This window comes from Talpa occidentalis, unplaced genomic scaffold (assembly GCF_014898055.3).
Source record: "Talpa occidentalis isolate TD23 unplaced genomic scaffold, MPIMG_talOcc4v2.1 talOcc4.11, whole genome shotgun sequence".
NCBI lineage: Eukaryota > Metazoa > Chordata > Mammalia > Eulipotyphla > Talpidae > Talpa > Talpa occidentalis.
Genome location: NW_023601104.1, coordinates 52673507 through 52693042, shown reverse-complemented (window position 1 = coordinate 52693042; position 19536 = coordinate 52673507). Strand labels below are relative to the sequence as shown.

General features: G+C 36.2%; 1 protein-coding gene and 1 non-coding gene across 10 annotated transcripts in view; both read right to left on the bottom strand.

Annotated features, from left to right (window-relative positions):
• The window catches only part of MIPOL1 (mirror-image polydactyly 1), a 285448-nt gene that overhangs the window by 93597 nt on the left and 172315 nt on the right, over window positions 1-19536 (bottom strand). The window lies entirely within an intron of this gene.
• LOC119239585 (U6 spliceosomal RNA) lies at window positions 11451-11553 on the bottom strand. Its single transcript, XR_005123871.1, has one exon. It is a non-coding gene; the product is annotated as a U6 spliceosomal RNA (small nuclear RNA).

Sequence of the window (19536 nt, the reverse complement as noted above, 5' to 3'; positions counted from 1 at the left end):
TTCAGGAGAAAACTAAATCCTGAGGACTTCATTTGTACCACTGGATCCCCATATGCCAGAGACAGATCCAGATCCATTTCTTGGACTGCTTGGGTAGATGAAGCCTTACTAATTAATTAATCAATTTATTTTATTTAGTTTTGACAAGCTAATTTGAGTTCAATTTATACTACTTGGGTGAACTTTGTACCAAGCTACCAGGTAATTATTATTATCCCTATTTTACAGGTAATAAAATTGAGGTTCATGAAGATTAAGTGGTTTATAAATATAACATACCTAGTGATTGATAGGACTCATACATGTAGATAATATACATATACATTAATCTATGTTCTCAAGAACATATGACAGACAACAAAAAATACTGATTCAGGAATTTGAAAAACAATACAAATATATGTGCGTTCACAAGCACGTGGTTTATAAATATTACAGCTACGCTTGCAGGGAAAGGAAAAGCAGAGATGTACCAGACATTCCTGAGTGTGACATCTATTTATGTATCATTCAATCCTTTCCACATATATAATTGTACATTTTGTTCTTCAACAGCTCCAAATTCCACCTACTCTTTCTCCATCATCCCGCCAACTCCCACCTGATGTAAAAATGTAAGAAACTAGGTACTGTACTTCTAATAAATATGTGCATTGTTTGCATTCAGTTTTGAGTCATTAATATTTTTAGTATGAGGGTGTCTTCTCACTGGGCATCATGTGTGTTTCATCTAAGTAATGGGAGTCACTACAGTATTTAATCATGGCATGATCTGTTTCTCTGAGTTCAAACTGTGTTGCTGGTTCACTTCTCCTTTAAGAACAGAAAAAATATAAACACTCCACAGTTTCCACCACCAAAATTTGCCTACAAAAATGTCTGTCTTTTTAACATATGATATCCTCAATCCACTAATTTTACTACTGTGAAAAAAATTTTCTAAGCATACATAGTCACAACCATCTTTTTAAAACTCTCTAAGCAAGTTTTATGAACTTATCACCAAATTCCATTGGTTCTCAGATACTGCCTTTAAAACCACTCCAATCCCCTTTGAAGACACCATCTATTGTAACAAGCAAGCATCCACTAAGTGAAAATGTGTACTGGTTCTTAATAGGCCACATTTCCCCACTCCAAACAAAAGTCTCCTCTGAGCAATACCAAAATATTTTTTCCTGCCTATAGCTAATGTTTTAAAAATTTTCTCATCTCATCTCTATTTATACACAACCCCCCCTCCACCTTGCCCTTTTCTCTTAAGTAGTACTACCTGTTACATAAAGAGAACAGCAATATTCTTGACCCTCTCTTTTGTTGCTTATATAGGGACAATTTGGAAGTTATGACCACAAATCCAATGGTGTACTCTACACTTTCACATGCTCTCCAGTAACCTTTCATACTTGCTTCCCAACAACTGAAAGGTGTTGCTTAAAACACCTGGAAGCACCTGCTGAATTAAGTCCAGGTGAAACAATGGAATCAAATCATTAGTTATGATAACAATGGAAATTTACACCATCAGTGGATGTTTTACGTTTATAATATCCTCCCTCTATATCTTCACAAAAAATTTTTAATTAAAATTTTCTGTAACACTGCCTTCTTTTCATTTTGTTTTTAGTTTTATTGTGATACAATTGACAGAAATCACTATTAATTTTGGGCACATGACATACAATTTGATGTACTATACACTGCAGAATGATTACCACAGTAAGTTTAGCTATCTTCACCTAACTTATTACCGTTCTTTTTCTTGTGATGAAACCTTTTCAGATCTACTGTCTTAGCAACTTTTGAATGCATGATACAGTATTGATAATTTTAGTCACTATGCTGTACACAACACCTCCAGAACTTAAATATCTTAGGTGATGGAAAACAATGTTCGTTAACTAATGGTAGGTTAGTAAAGGTCTCATTATCCTGAAACATTTTATCTAATAACTAGAATGAGATACAAAGAAAAGACTACATTGTTCACATCACGGAATACTTTGTTACAGATATTGTAGAGAAACCACTTTTTTCTTAATTTAAAATATTGTTATGTTTGGTTTGAATGTGCTTTTATTTATTTATTTTTTTTTTAATAATAAATTTTATTGTTATATTCCCCATACAATTGCAGCCCCCCCATTCTGACCCCAATCCCTCCCCTCCCGCCCCCACCCCCCAAAAAGTGTCTCTGGTTCATAGATTTTTGTTGATTTTGATTTTCACTTTCTTATAGTTATTCATTTTCCTGGTCCCTTATTTAAGTTTTCTAGATTCCTGCTATGAGTGAGACCATCCGGTATTTTTCTTTTTCTTTTTGGCTTATTTCGCTGAGCATGATCCCTTCCAGCGCCATCCATGTTGCTGCAAATTGCATGTGTTTATCTTTTTTTTTTTTGAATGCTGAGTAATATTCCATGGTATATATGTACCACATCTTCTTGATCCAGTCATCTATTTTTGGGCATTTGGGTTGTTTCCAAAGCTTAGCTATTGTAAACAGTGCTGCTATAAACATAGAGGTGCAGGTGTTCTTTGGAATTGATGTTTCTGTGTCCTTTGGGTAAATACCTAGGAGTGGAATTGCTGGATCATATGGAAGCTCTATGTTTAGTAGGTCCAGAAATCTCCACACAGCTTTCCACAGTGGTTGGAACAGTTTGCACTCCCACCAACAGTGCAGAAGAGTTCCTTTTTCTCCACACCCTCGCCAGCATTTGTTGTTGCTAGTTTTTTTAATATGTGCCATTCTCACTGGTGTAAGATGGTATCTCATGGTAGTTTTGATTTGCATTTCCCTGATGGCAAGTGATGTTGAACATTTTTCATATGCCTGTTGGCCATTTGCATTTCCTCTTCAGAGAAGTTTCTTTTTAGCTCTTCTGCCCATTTTTTGACTGGATTATTTTCTTTGTTGTTGTTGAGTCTCATCAGCTCTTTGCAGATTTTTGTGATCAGTCCTTTATCATTAGTGTTGGGTGCAAAAATGTTCTCCCAGTTGGTGGGGTTTCTCTTTGTTTTTGTTATTGTCTCTTTTGCTGTGCAGAAGCTCTTTAATTTGATGTAGTCCCAGCTGTTTATCTTTGCCTTCACTATCACTGCTTTGGGTGATGTGTCTGTAAAGATGTCTTTGATGTGCAAATCCCGTAGTGTTTCGCCTGTATTTCCTTCTATGTATTTTATGGTTTGAGGTCTTATGTCTAGTTCTTTAATCCATTTTGAGTTGATTTTTGTGTATGGTGTGAGGTAGTGGTCAAGCTTCATTCTTTTGCATGTAGCAACCCAGTTTTCCCAGCACCATTTATTGAACAAACTTTCTTTGCTCCAATGCATAGTCTTTGCTCCTTTGTCAAAGATTAGTTGACCATAAATCTGTGGGTTTATTTCTGGATTTTCTATTCGATTCCATTGGTCTGTATGTCTGTTCTTGTTCCAATACCATGCAGTTTTGATGATTATGGCTTTGTAGTATAGTTTGAAGTCTGGGAGTGTAATGCCTCCATTCCCTTCTTTTTTTTTCAGGAGAGCTTTGGCTATTCGGGGTTTTTTGTGATTCCATATGAATTTCATCAATAATTGTTCTATTTCTTTGAAGAATGACATTGAAATTTTGATTGGAATAGCATTGAATCTGTATATTGCTTTTGGAAGAATGGCCATTTTAATAATGTTTATTCTTCCAATCCACGAGCAGGGGATGTCTCTCCATTTCTTTGTGTCTTCTTCTATTTCTTTTAACAGTGTTTTATAGTTTTCTTTGTATAGGTCCTTTACCTCTTTTGTTAGATTTATTCCCAAATATTTGATTTTTTTTGTTTCAATAACAAAAGGGATGGTTTTTTTGATTTCTTCTTCTTCAGATTTATTGTTTGTGTACAGGAAGGCTACTGACTTTTGCGTGTTGATTTTGTATCCTGCCACTTTACTGAACTGATTGATGAGTTGAATTAGCTTTTCTGTGGAGTTTTTGGGGTTCTCTATGTATAATATCATATCGTCTGCAAATAGTGATAGTTTGACTTCTTCTTTTCCTATTTGGATTCCTTGGATGTCTTTCTCTTGTCTTATTGCCCTGGCTAGGACTTCCAGTATTATATTGAAAAGCAGTGGTGAGAGTGGACATCCTTGTCTTGTTCCAGATCTTAATGGAATTGCTTTCAGCTTTTCACCATTGAGAATGATACTGGCTGTTGGCTTGTCATAGATGGCCTTTATGATGTTGAGGTATGTTCCTTGTATCCCAAGAATTTCAAGGGCTTTTATCATGAATGGGTGTTGCACTTTGTCGAAAGCTTTCTCAGCATCTATTGATATTATCATATGGTTTTTGTATTTCTTTTTGTTGATGTGTTGGATAACGTTGATTGATTTTCGGATGTTAAACCATCCTTGTGCCCCTGGAATGAATCCTACTTGGTCGTGGTGAATTATCTTATGGATACATTGTTGGATTCTGATGGCTAAAATCTTATTGAGGATTTTTGCATCAGTGTTCATTAGGGAGATTGGCCTGTAGTTTTCCTTTTTTGTGTTGTCCTTGTTCGGTTTTGGTATTAGTGTAATGTTGGCTTCATAGAACGTGTTTGGTATTGTCCCTTCCTTCTCAATTTTTTGGAAGAGTTTGTGAAGGATAGACACTAATTCGTCTCTGAATGTTTGGTAGAATTCATTTGTAAATCCATCAGGTCCTGGGCTTTTGTTTTTGGGGAGGTTTTTGATTACCATTTCAATTTTGCTGCTTGTAATTGGTCTGTTTAGGTGTTCTATTTCTTCTTTATCTAGCTTTGGGTGATTGTCGAGTTGTAGGAATTTGTCCATCTCCTCTAGATTGTTAAACTTGTTTCCATATAACTGTTCATAGTAGTTACTGATTATTCTTTTGATTTCTGCTGTGTCCGTTGTGATTTCTCCTCTTTCATTGATGATCCTGTTTATTTGTGCTTTCTCCCTTTTTTCCTTTGTGAGCCTGGCTAGGGGTTTGTCTATTTTATTGATTTTTTCAAAGAACCAGCTTTTGGTTTCATTGATCTTTTGGATTGTTTTTTTAGTTTCATTTTCATTTATTTCTGCTTTGGTTTTTATTATTTCTTTTCTTCTACTGGTTTGGGGTTTTTTTGTTCTTTTTCTAGATCTTTGAGCTTCGAGATTAGGTTGTTTCTTTGAGTTCTTTCTTGTTTCTTGATGTGAGCTTCTATTGCTATATATTTTCCTCTTATTACTGCTTTTGCTGCATCCCATACATTTAGGATATTGGTGTCCTCCTTGTCGTTCAATTCAAAAAATTTTTTAATTTCTTCTTTGATCTCCTCATTAGTCCAGTGGTCTTCCAGTAGTGTGGTTTTTAATCTCCATGAGGTAGGAAAGTTCCTTGCCTTCTTTTTATGGTTTATTTCTAGTTTGATGCCTTCATGGTCAGAAAAGATGGTTGATATGATTTCAATCTTGGTGTATCTGTTGATGTTTGTCTTGTGCCCCAGTATGTGATCGATCCTGGAGAATGATCCGTGTGCACTTGAGAAAAATGTGTACTCCGTTTTTTTGGGGTTTAGTGTTCTATAGATGTCTGTTAAGCCCAATTGCTCTAGGTCCTTATTTAGAGCTTTGGTTTCTTTACTTATTTTTTGTCTTGTTGATCTATCCATTGTTGATAGTGGTGTGTTGAAGTCTCCCACTACATATGTGTTTTCTCTGATGTCTGTTTTCAGAGAGGACAATAGTTGTCTGATATATTTTGGTGCTCCTTCGTTTGGTGAGTATATGTTAATGAGTGTTATTTCTTCTTGAAGTATTGTCCCCTTGATCATAATGTAGTGACCATTGGGGTCTCTTTTTATCTTTTTGAGTTTGAAATCTGTTTTATCTGATATAAGTATAGCTGTTCCTGCTTTCTTTTTTGGTCCATTTGCTTGTAGGATTGTTTTCCATCCTTTAACTTTGAGCCTATTTTTATCTTTTGTAGCTAAATGTGTTTCCTGGAGACAGCAAAAGGTTGGGTTTTGTTTCTTAATCCAGGCTGCAACTCTGTGTCTTTTTATTGAAGAGTTTAGTCCATTTACATTTAGAGTTAATATTGATATGTTAACATCTGTATTTGCCATTGTGTTTGTCTTTCCTTTGATTTTATTTATTTATTCTTTTAATAACTTTTTTTTTTTTTGGCCTTCTTTCATTGTTATTCGTCCCTCTGAGGTTCTGGCTTTAGGACTCCTTGTAGTATTTTTTGGAGTGGGGGTTTAGTTGCAATGAAATTCCGGAGTTTCTGTTTGTCTGGGAAGGTCCATATTCTTTCTTCAAAGAGGAAGGAGAGCTTTGCGGGATAGAGTATTCTTGGTTGGCATCTGTTTTCTTGGAGTCTGTTGACTATGTCCCTCCACTCTCTCCTTGCCCGTAGTGTTTCTTCGGAGAAGTCTGATGTCAGCCTGATTGGCTTTCCTTTGAATGTTATCTGTTTCTTCCCTCTTGCCAGCTTCATTATTTTTTCCTTGTCCTGGATTCTAGGGAGCTTTACTATTATGTGTCTTGCTGTATTTTTTCTTTCGTCGTGGAAGTTTGGTGTTCTTCTTGCTTCTTGTATATCAATTTTCAGCTCCTTCTTCACATTTGGGAAGTTCTCTTCAATTATCTCTTTGAATATTTTCTCTGTTCCTACTTCTCTCTCCTCTCCTTCTGGTATTCCTATAACTCTTATATTTCCTTTCCTCATGGAGTCAGATAGTTCCCGAAGTCTTTCTTCATTCTTTTTCCTTCGTACTTCTCTTTCCTTTTCTGTTTTGGTTCTTTTTATTTCTGTGTCTTCAAGAGCACTTATTCGTTCTTCCATTTCATCAATTCTGCTTTCATTGCTTTTCCCAGAATTCTTTAGTTCTTCCACTAATTCTTTGATCTCCTGCATTTCTTTTACTTCCCTCTTTAGGGACTCAATTTCATTCTTCTGATCGTTGATTATTTTTCCCTTATCATTGTTTTCCTTTATGACTTCTGTCAGTTTTTTAATCACGGCAATTTTAAATTCTCTTTCTGGAAGGCTCAGAAGTTCTTCCAAGTTACTGTCGTTGCAATCTGGGGGCTGGTTTTCTTTTTGTGGTGTGCTTTTTCTCTGGAGAGTTGCTAGGTTGCTTGTGGTTCTTCTCCTCCCTACTGTCTGTTTTCTAATTTGCCGTATGCGTTGGGACACTGTGTTGTTGGGACTGGCCGGCATCTTGGGTGGGCTTCTCTGCTCCCCTCTGGTTCCTCCAGGAGTCATCTGTCAGTTTCAAGCAGTCTTTATTGGAGAAAGGTCCCTGTCCTAAAATGCCGATGTGGGGACACACTCCCCTGTGCGCCTGGTCTGCTCCAGCGGTGGGTTCCTGTTCCCCCTCTGGGCTTGGACTGCAGGCCAGAGGGGGTCTGGCGTGGGCGAACTTCCCCTGCTCACCTCTGGCTCCTGAGGAAGCCTTGTGCAGGTAGTCTTTACTGAAGAAATGTCCCTGTTCTAAAATGGTGATGTGGGACACACTCCCTGCGCGTCCAGTCTCAGGCACACTCTTCTGTGCGCCTGGTCTGCCCCGGCTGTGGGTGCTCTCTCTCCCTGTGGGCTCAGACTACTTGTTCGGAAGGGGCCCGGTGTGGGCTAACTCCCCAGCTGGCCACTAGCTCCTTCAGGAGCCTGTGCTGGCTTCAAGTCGCTAGGTGGCGCCAGAGATCTCTCCTAGAGCCCTTGGGGAGCTGATTTTCCACCCAGTGGGACAGGGAGCAGAGCGGGGATGGTAGGGTACACCTCAATGGCTTTGGGGTGCTGTGTCTGCCTTGTGCCCCACCGTCGTGGGGAACCCACGCCCCTAATTTCGTGCCCCGGGTCTCAGTTCCAAAGCCCTCAGTTCCAGGACGCGGGCTGTAGCCCAGTTCAGTGGTGTGGGAATGGCGCCTTTTGCACCGCTCCCGTGCCTGGGCGCCTGGTTCCTGCTCACTCAGGGAGGGACCTTCACCTCAGTGAGGACCTCCGCGCATCTCCCCGCAAGCCTAGGTCGTCTCCCAAGCCTAGGTCGCAGGCGCGGGGACCTGGGCAGCCGCGATCCCGGTCTGCACTTGCTTTTCAAGCGCGCGCCGAGTGCGCTGCTTTCCGCGCCAGCTTACCGGCAGCCCGGGCTGTGTGCGCGTCTCCCGGGGTCTTTGTTCTTCTCTAATGGCGCCCGGAGCTGTTCGCTCACCGCCGCGGTGGATCCTGCAGGGTTCGCCTCAGCTCCCGTTCACGGGGTGTGGTGGCTGCAATAGTTCCTTTCCACTCACAGTCCCGCTTGCTGCGTCGTTTGTTCTTGTGGGCCGTTTTGGTTTGTTGTTTTCCTCGTCTCTGCCGGTCGGAGAGTGCCGCCTCTGTGGGCGGGGGAGGGGAGCAGGGTTCTGCGCTTCCCTCCCTTCTGGTCCTCTTTTATGGCCACTTTCTTCTTCGGGTAGTTTGCTGGCATCACCCGTTTATCTTCCATGTCCCAGTTCTCACTGGGACCTGCCGCTTTTCCTCCCTATTAACTTTTTTTAATGGGAGATCTTACTCGCAGTGTCTCCTCGCCGCCATGTTGCTCCGCCCCTTGCTTTTAATAGTGATAGTCTGATGTAATTAAGCTTTCCTTTAGTAACTTCAAGACCATTAGTGGAAGTCTGCTTTTATCAGAGAACAGTGGCAATTGGTCTTCCAAAACATACAGTACAAATTAAATCACAGAAGCAAAAAATTTTATCCACAAAAAAGATCTTAAAGATAATATAGTCTCTTACTATTTTTTTTTTTTTTTTTTTGGTGAGGAAGTTGCTAACATGTTTAGGGAAATATCTGGAAATAGTTCAAGGTTTCATGGCTGGTTAGAAGGAAAGCTGGAAATAGAATTCAAGGATCCAGAAAACATTTATTCTACCACAAAAATTCTTATTTAAATATGACATAATTTAATATGTATGCTTATTATTCTAATAGAATTGCTATAGGGTAATCATAAATATATGTGATGACACTATATCATTAAACACATCTGTAAGAGATCTAATTTGATATTTTCAAACACTGCATCTAATTCGACAAGTGCTCAAACATGACTATAGCCATTCCAGTGTTTGACTTAAAGCCTCAGACACACATTAAGACCTGAGGAAAGAAAGAAAACATTTCATAAAAAAATATATCTAAAAAAATTAAAAGCTACCATCAAAAGGATAAAAAATGACTGAGTTGCAATTATACCTGCCTTTTATCAGAAAACTTGGATTGCTCACCACAGAATATTAACACAATTTATTGTTCTCTAAGGTGACTCCTTAGAAACTTTTTTCATCCTTGTGCCATGCCTCTCAGATCAGGTTCCTGGCTCAAAAGCACTCAAATACACACACACACACACATTCTCTACTGATCAATGGTCTGACATAACAGAAGGAAAGTTTTAATGGAAGTAGAAATCATATTCATAGGCAGAAAAGGATATTCATAGGCAGAAAAGGATATATTCATAGGCAGAAAAGGATCTACTAGCAATGGACAGAATCCACTGCTGGAACAGTGGATGGAACAGGAATGGAAAGCAGAGGGAAGAATGCCAGAAAGAGAGTGCAGCACAGAGATTAAGAGCAAACTTGGGTTTGGTTATCAGTAATTACTTTTATGATGTGGAATAAAGGCCTCAGAAGCTCAATTTTCTCATTGGTAAAATGGAGGTGATAATACCCATCTCACAGAAGTATTACACAATAATGAGATAACTTAGCATATGATATAGCTATGTCAACATGAACAAATATCTAAGTCATACAATTAAACCTTGGTGTGAAATTATTGTGGAAATAACTAATGTCAGTAGGAGTAGCATTATACCAAGTAACAGCTGAATATGGTGAGAAGGGTTTGGGCTTAAAGTACAAGTTCAAGCCACGTGGTAGTCTACAGCAAAGTCATTAAGATCCAGACAATAAATATTTTAGACTTGTGGACTACAGTCTCTGTTGCAACTAATCAACTGCTTCTGTAGTATGAAAAAAGCCATACACAATATGTAAATGAACAGGCATGGCCATATTCCAATGAACCTTTATTTAAAAAAAACAAAAACAAAAACAAAAACAAACAGGCAGCGGTCCAGAGACCTTAGTTTGCCAACTATGAGACATTACAGATTTGCACTCAGCCCAGAAAATCTGTTGGTTTTTTTAAAAATATTTTTCATTAATTGTCAGCTGGAAAGGTGAAGAATGGAAGTGCAAACCACATTTCCAGTTCAACTGATCTAAAATGAACAAGCTTTTGGGAGACAAAGAAACAAAATTGAAATTCATACTGTTCTAGAACAGGATCTTTAGGGTATACACTGACAGCAAGAAAAAAGGAGTTAAAGTTGGCTATATGGCAACCATGTGTTTGCCTGGCAACACTGCATTGTGATGGGAAATCACCTTGCCAAGGAGGCATGTTTCACCTATTATACCCAAGCAAAACAAACAAAAAGACAGACAAAAAAGTCCTTATAACTTTAATCTGTATTTTGATTGAGGTTAATAAAGTTTCACCAGCATCCTTTTTATTAGTGTTTACATGGCATTTATCTTTTTTTTCTTTTTTTAAAATAAATTTTATTTTTATATTCCCCATACAATTTTGACCCCAAACCCTCCCCTCCCCGCCGCCCCCACCCTCCATGGAGTGTCTGGTTCACAGTTGTTTGTTGATTTTGATTTTTACTTTCTTATAGTTATTCTTTTTCCTGGTCCCTTATTTAAGTTTTCTAGATTCCTGCTATGAGTGAGACCATCCGGTATTTTTCTTTTTCTTTCTGGCTTATTTCGCTGAGCATGATCCCTTCTGGCTCCATCCAAGTTGCTGCAAATTGCTTGTGTTTATCTTTTTTGATTGCTGAGTAATATTCCATGGTGTATATGTACCACATCTTCTTGATCCAGTCATTTATTTTTGGGCATTTGGGTTGTTTCCAAAGCTTAGCTATTGTAAACAGTGCTGCTATAAACACAGGGGTGCAGGTGTTCTTTGGAATTGATGTTTCTGTGTCCTTTGGGTAAATACCTAGGAGTGGAATTGCTGGATCATATGGAAGCTCTATGTTTAGTAGGTCAAGAAATCTCCACACAGCTCTCCATAGTGGTTGGACCAGTTTGTACTCCCACCAACAGTGCAGGAAAGTTCCTTTTTCTCCACAACCTCGCCAACATTTGTTGTTGCTAGTTTTTTTAATATGTGCCATTCTCACTGGTGTAAGATGGTATCTCTTGGGAGTTTTGATTTGCATTTCCCTGATTACAAGTGATGTTGAACATTTTTTCATATGCCTGTTGGCCATTTGCATTTCCTCTTCAGAGAAGTTTCTTTTTAGCTCTTCTGCCCATTTTTTGACTGGATTATTTTCTTTGTCTTTGTTGAGTATCATCAGCTCTTAGTAGATTTTTGTGATCAGTCCTTTATCATTAGTGTTGTGTGCAAAAATGTTCTCCCAGTCGTTTGCGTGTCATCCTTGCACAGGGGCCATGCTAATCTTCTCTGTATCGTTCCAATTTTAGTATATGTGCTGCCAAAGCGAGCACGGCATTGATCTTTTTACGTCCTTTCAATTTCAAATTTTCTATATGCTTAGGTTTAGATGTAACTATTGTAAATGACATATATTATTTATAGTGTACTATTCTTTGGGTCTAATGATTTTTGTCTGTTAACTGGAATGTTTGATCCACTTACATTTTAACATATTTAGCAATAAATTTGAGTTTACTTATATTATCTTATTATGAGCTGTTTGTCCCACTAGTTCCATTACTTCTTTCTTTCAAATCATCTTTTCTTGTTATCTTTTGATCTGATTCTTTTACTATTATCCCATTTCCTTCTTCTTCATTTTGAAGGTTAAACATTTCTTTACATTCTTTTAATGGTTATCCCAGAAATTACAAGACACAATTTTTACATCAAAAATCTAATATTAATACCACTGGACAATGAGAGGACTTTAAAATCCTTTAATTCTTTCTACTCTCCTCCCAAATTATTTGTTAATTTAAAAATGAATTATAATTCCTTTTATTTATATTTAAGTCTCAAAAACATTAATATGTGTTGGTTGAGTTTATGATCATTCATATTTGTTACTTTTTTGTTGCCTCATTCCTTATGGAATCATGTTGTTTCTGTTTAAATAATAGCTAATTATAAAGGTACAACAGGCAACTTAATGTTAGTTGTCTGAAAATGTGTTTATTTCATATTCACTCTTAAAGATATTCATGTTGAGTATATAATTTTAAATAGGTATTTTGTTTCAGCAACATTGAAAGCATTATTCCAATGTCTCCTGACTTTCATTATTTGAATGAAAAACCATCTGTTTGTCTAATTGTTACTCATTTGAAAGGAATCTGTGTTTTCCCTCTGGCTGGTTACTTTAATGGTTATCTGTTTGATGTTACAATTTTCTGTTTCATCATGGTGTGATTAGGTGATTAGTTCACAACACAATGAAATTAAAGGATTCTTGCTCATCTTGTGGAAACATATATTCTAACAGTTTAGAACAATCTTATTTCCTGACGTAATAATGCTTTTCCTGGATTGTCTGTATTCACTCTTTTGGGTCCAATGAAATATATTTTGAACTATCTTTCTCTAAGTCTCCTAATTTTTGTTTCTTCCATCTGTGTTGTATTATGGGTAATTTTTCATATATATTAAAGTTAGTATCTTTCAGCTCACTAATTCTTTCTTTAGTTTATGTGATATTTAACCTCACCTAGAGTGTTTTACATCAAAACATTTGTCGCTCTCTCTTTTTGTTTATGATTCCTTTTAAGATTTCTATAGTATTTCCTAGAAAACACTCATGGTTTATTCATGGTAGCACTCCATACTCTACTTAATTATAAACCAAAACAGTTCATCTATAGCTACCATATTTTTTTAGCTGACTTTATTGTGTATATGTATTTCTGTATGCATGTTTTAGGTTTGTCAGGCAACTCATTCATGATGGGTTTCTTCTTTATGTGCTTGACTGAGCTTTGGATGTGAATTCATATTTCTCATAACAATCTGTAGGACTCCAGCTGGACTAAATTGGGTATGCCTTCCTCTGAAGAGGGTTTATGTGTAGTTAATCAATGCTCAGTTCCCTAGTCTTACTACTGGTGCAAGAATTAGGCTCACAATTGAAGATCAAAGTACTTTTTAGATGCTTGACCTTGGTGCAGCTATGGTCCACCTGTTTCCTTATTACTGGGGAGAAGGCTGTCCACACCATATTTTGATGAAGATTTTCTCTATTACTGTGTATCTAGCAATGCATGGAAATGATGTGTATCCTGAAAGGTTAGCAGTAGAAGAGTACTAACAGTATCTTCTTGCCACACTGTAGAAAGGAACAGTCTATATTGAAATTTAATATACATTATCATCAATAATAGATCAAGCTGTATAATTTAATGCTTAGAATTCACACCCTTTGTACATTAACTGAGTTTATTTAGTTTAATATTTTTCCTGAATTTGTTTTAAATAGAAAAGATATAAGGCTTCAGATTGCTACATGCAAACCCTCTGTGAAAACAACCCGCGGTGGGGTTGTCTAGTCTAAAAACTCAATATAAAGTATTGTAAAGTAAAATTTTAGATATAATTACTCTAATAATCACTCTCCCCCTTAATGTTGTTTTATGTAAGTACTGGGGAATATAAAGATTGGCTATCTATTTCATCAGATGGTAATACTAAAATGAGATAAATTTCCTGTATCATTTTTAAGCTGTATATTAACTTATATGACAACAATTAGTGTTTTTGGCTTCTTGTCTTTAAACAACAGTCTCTATTGTTCTACAATAAACAATGCAAAAATTAAAACTATTTAAAAAAACTTAGTGGACAAAATGACCACAAAAGCTTGTATAGTTCAGCTGAGTGTTAAGACTATTTCATGTTTGTTATATGTCTGATCTCCAATAACTGCCCCCTACTCTAATTTACGATAGAGGTTTACATAATCTCATTTTTATTTTATTCTTTTCTTTCCACTTTTATTTTAAAGGGGGAAGGTATTTATAAGTAATCACCCAATTGATAGAACTGTTGAAAAGTAGAAATTGAAACATTCCCCATAATTGTTTTTGACAATGTAAGCACTTTAGGGAAAATAAAACCCTATGTTGGAAGAACCACTTATTAGAAAATGTTTTATGTAAACTTTCTCAGTTTTAAAATTATAAAACTTAACATTGGAAACAGAATTTGAACCCAGAATTAACTACCAGTTCAGCAGATAACCTTGTGTCTGTGCCAACCTCTTCGCAAATGTTAAACATGCCACTATATCCTAGACGTGACAGTCTTTTCCAACTTCCAGCACTTTTTGCATTTCTGTCATTTATTTTGAAATCTTCTTTTTGTATTTTGAGTATATGATATCATTTACTTTTAAAGCTGTAAGTTATTTAACATAATGTCCTGAACCTTTATTTTATCCTTGCCCCTTAATTCAGGCAGTGGGGGCTTTATCCTTTCCTTTGAATTAACTCTGATAATATACTAATTACCCTGACCTTACATTTGATCCTGTTAGATCCTGTTAGATGTCTAGCCCCCAAGGACTTCCTGATTGTACCTCTGAAAGTCTTTCACACTGATATGTACAAAACTATTGGTGACTTCACTGACTTCACTAATAATCTATTATTTAATGAGATTTACCTCTTTTAAGATCTAGAAAATGTTAGTCATGTAGTATTTATAGTCCACAGAGACTATCCATTAAATTATTAAATTTCTGTCTATGATACCACTTGTTCTTGAAGTTATTTCCTCAGGAAAAAAAAATATATGCAAAAAACCACAAAGCATCAGCTGGAATGTGAGTTCCCCAAAAAAGTCCATTCTCCTTTCTTATGGCATGATACATTCCTTTCACTAAGCTTGCTTTCTCTGGTACTACCTAAGAACATGAGCACACAGAGAAAATTAAATTCTTATTTAAACTCAAGAAGCAAACATTTCCCAAAATGACAATATTCTCCTTTATACTGAGTTGTAAACATTTCTCTACATGCCAGTGCCCTTCCGTTTAGCTAGAATTTTAGTCAGCAGTATTTTGTTTATTTGTTCAGGATCGTGTATGTTTTTCACTATATCTATAAGACACCTCATCACCTGAACACCTGCTGTACTAAACTTGTCTTGCCAGCAAAAAATTTTGAAATTATGCAATCTGCAATTCAGTCCATGGCAAGCACTTGGGTAGAATTTCTTCTACACCTTTCAACATACCTAACAACAATTAAAGAACAACCTGCATAGAAATATTGCCAACTGAAAAGTTAGTGAAGCGAAGTTTAATCAAGTGAACTTGACTACCATTAGCTAAGGACTTTAGATACTTATTAAATAAGGACCATAAGCACTGTCTATCAAATAACCTTGGCATCAACCTCAAGATTTCATGACTGTATTGAAACATCAATATGATTATGTGATCTCTAATTAATGAAAATAATTTTTTCACTCATTAAAGTTTTATGTATCAATAATAAAAACTTGGATGGGGTTATAGAAAAATCAGTCATGAGAACTGGAAAAATTTACTCTTAAAGGAAATAATGTCTTAATTTATATATTAAATAAAAATTTAAAATAGGAAGATAGGTTTCTGGTTATGTAAACATTAAAATGTAACTAGCAAAAATTATAATTATTAAAAATGAAGTCTTACAGTCAAGTCTATCTGAAAGATATTTTTACTAAGGTAGTTCATAATTAAATAAGAACACTGAAAAAATTCCAAAAAAAGAATATTAACTTATAAGAATCTAATTGATAAATAATTTTATTCAGGCTTTTTAAACTAATCCAATAAATTTTCTAACCATTTACTATAAAAACCAACAAAAACCAACTGAAATTATCTAAATTTAAGGCAATTTTCAAAAAAGACCAAATCAGATGCTAAAGAAATATAGAGAAGCAAGATTTAATACACAAATCTGAAGTTTTCTTAAATGCTTTAAACTGATACACAAGTATTTTTAAAAAGCATCTGAAGTTTTAAAGTGATGACAATTTAGTTTTCAACCAAAGGAAGTAGGATTGCCAAACCTGACTTCACTTGTGTTACTAAATATAAAGAGAACTTCTGTATATGAAATTGGAAGTTTTTGGGAAATTGCATCTAAGCATGTGAAAAGCAGAAGAAAAGAGAATTCCCTGTTTCCTTTTGGATGCTGCAGACAACAGCAACACAGCCGAGGGCACACTGCTGCGGATTTTAACTGCTGTATGGAACTACTCAAAATGCTTTTGATCCATTTTATCTTGCAAGTTAGCAAAGAAATGTTGCAATAAGAAACACCAACAAAGATCTGAAAAAGTTAAGCTCTGGATTACCATATTGTGTTCTCCTGCCATTCAATGCTTTATACAAAGGCAGTGGTGTTCAAAGTAAGAAAGAAAAAAAAAGTGGAGAGAGAAAAGAGAAACTGGTCTCAGAAAGCGCAAAGCACAAAGTAAATAATATTCTTCTACATCCCTTCTTTTTCACAGATTGGATGTTAAAAGAGTTGCAGCAATTAGGCTTTTGTTAATTACCAGCTGTTGAAACAGATGTGTTGACTATCCTTATTAGTCAACAGCTGGGTGAGAAGAACAATTGATGCTCCCTAAAACCAACAGCCAGCTGCTCTGCAGTAATTATCTTCAATTAATAATACAGGTGATAAAGGCAAAAAGCTCCTATCCCTCTGTTTCAATAACTTTGGCAGTTTCAATAACTATGGCTTTATCATTACACAGTAATAGAGAACACATTTATTACAACAAGTAAGGTTGTATATTAGTGCTGTATTAACTGTATGGTAGCTTCCATTATGCAATTTCTGGAGAAGGGATCAGACAAGTGCTAAAAGTAGAAGCAGACATTCTGTAGGCTTTTATTTATCATATTTCAAATGTCACTGCCAATTTCTCTAGCACTAACAATAATAGCTAAGCACTTAAGTTCTTTGAAAAAGAGAAGCATATCTAAAATCTGTTCTTTTTGATTTCCAGGTGTTTTTGCTGATCATGTTTTATATTCAGTTCACTGAAGCAATATATTTTTTCTTGGTATGCCTAAATATCAGTGTCTTGTTCCCTAGCTTACATTTCCTAGGTGACTGGTAGAAGCAATTTTACCAAACTCAAAAAGAATTTATTTCTTAGCAGCAAACATTATTTCATGTATACAAAGAGATCAGCAAAACAAACAACCAAGCAAGAAAACAAAACAAAAAAAAAAAATAAAAGCTTATTTTATTTTGTAGAGCCCATCTTATGATAAATAATCAAGTTTCTTATGATGATTTTAAAAAAGAAAAACACAACAATTACATGTTTCAAAATTATTTTTACTATCCTCTATTGCTAAATGTTTAGATTTAAAATTTCACTTAAAAGAAATGTAAAACAAAGATTTAAACAAGCCAGGCATCTATCTCTGTCCTACAAAAGAGGTGTCTACAAGAATTTACAACCATATCTATTCACTAATTAGAGAACACTTAAAGACACTGCGTTTCTGAAAACAAGGATTAGAGCTGGATGAATACACCCCTTTCACAAACCTTCCTCATGTCTCTGTTGGGTCATCATAAGCAGCTTGTTCTTCCAGCATTAAATAGAAAAGCCTGGCGATTATCAGTTCTGAACACCTCAGTTAGGCATCAGGACAATTAATAAGGACAGAACTTTAAAAAACATGTAAATAAATCATCTCACCAAAAGAGGTTGTAACAAAAAATAAGTGAATGAAAGTAAACTTTCTAAAGCATTATTATTCAAGTTACTACTAGGCAGTATAGATTTCTGATATGAAAAATGTTTACTAGAAAACTCTCACCATAGTCTATGGAATTATGGTTCCTAAAATAGGAATCTCAATGTTTATATGATTATGAACCAAAGAGATAAATAAGCACACTACCAAAAGAAAGTTGATCTCCATAAAACCAAATTTCCATGAGAATCTGCAATATTTAAAATTCTAAAATTTACAGGGAACCTCCTGCTATAGGGAAGCTACCAAAATGTGGAAAAAGAGAGAACATGCTGCTATGTTTGAAAATCTCTACTGGGCCATAGTATTTATCCTATGATTTCTGAATTCTAAGAAAAGACCTAATTTCTCAGCACAGTAGCAGTAAGAGCAAACACCTTCTGCCCCGACACTGGAGCTGCCTGCCTCTCCCTTTTGCACTACACAGGAGTATTAGAAAAGTACACAAGCAATATAGCTGCCGACCAGGCTTTCCTCTTTGTGGAAATGAGCAGGTTGTGGTTACCATCTAACAATCCTATCACATTTTATTAACCATGCCGGGCAGCCATGGTTACTGCTGAAGCAAGAGGGCTGTCCCCTTATATCCTAGGTGACCTAAACAGAGAAGGCAGAAGTGAAACCTAATTTGAAACTGCGGTGCTTAAGCTCATGGCGGTTTAAAAAATAAGCCTGGAAATTTATATCCTCACTCCTCTGCAACAAACCATTAATGATGATGTGCAGTGAATACCTGATTGCTGCACCCATTACTCTAAATGCTGCTTTATCTGAAATTTGAAAATACCTTGTTATAACCAGAACAGTACTCAAACATACAGAGCTGCTTTCAACAGGGGGCACTTGAGATACCTCATTTTCATACCAGTTTCAATTTTTTTTTTTTAAAGATTTATTTATTTATTCATACAAGCACTGGGTACAGTCAGAAGTGCGGGAGGGTGAGAGAATTCACCAGAGCCAGAGCAGGGAACAGAACAGGCAGACTGACGAAATACACTGCTGAGGGGAGCAGTGGGCGAGACAGGAGAGGTCTGTCGTACCATGTGGGACCCTCGCTGGCGGCTGGGGATCGAACCGGTGCTGCAGAGGCTGCGGGCAGCTTCTCAACCTAGTGCTCAACTGCTGCACCACCAGGGGAGGCCCCAGTTTCAATTTTCAATGTAAGAATCTTACTTTATGATTTAATTACTTGGAATATATACTTGTATTTTCTCATTTGCATGTTTCTTACTGTTCAGCATGCTCACTGACAGACTCATAAAAGTCCTCCCAGACAAGGGCCTCCCTGGTAGTGCAGGGGTTAAAGTCTCAGTGCTATCAGTCCTATTATAGTTTCCATCAATTTATATCTGCATTTTGAGTTAATTTATCTCCCCAAGAGATATCAAATTTCTTTGGCTTTTTGTATTCCCAGCATACATAAGCTCTTCCTAAACATTTTCAATAAATATAAGTACTAAGAGTAAGAAAGATACCTTATTCAAAAAGTAAAGTTTCATAAATACAAATGTAACATTAAAGATGTGATTCACTTATTCTAGGTTGACCCACCATTTATAACCCTATAAATAGGAAAATCTGTTCTCTTATTTGAATCTGCAGTCAATTTGGCTGCAATGACTCATATTCAAAACACGAATTTCAGCGTTATAACTTCTCATAGTTGACATACCTAATAAATAAGCAAAAAAAATTTTAAAAGCAAAAATAAGATTTTAAATAA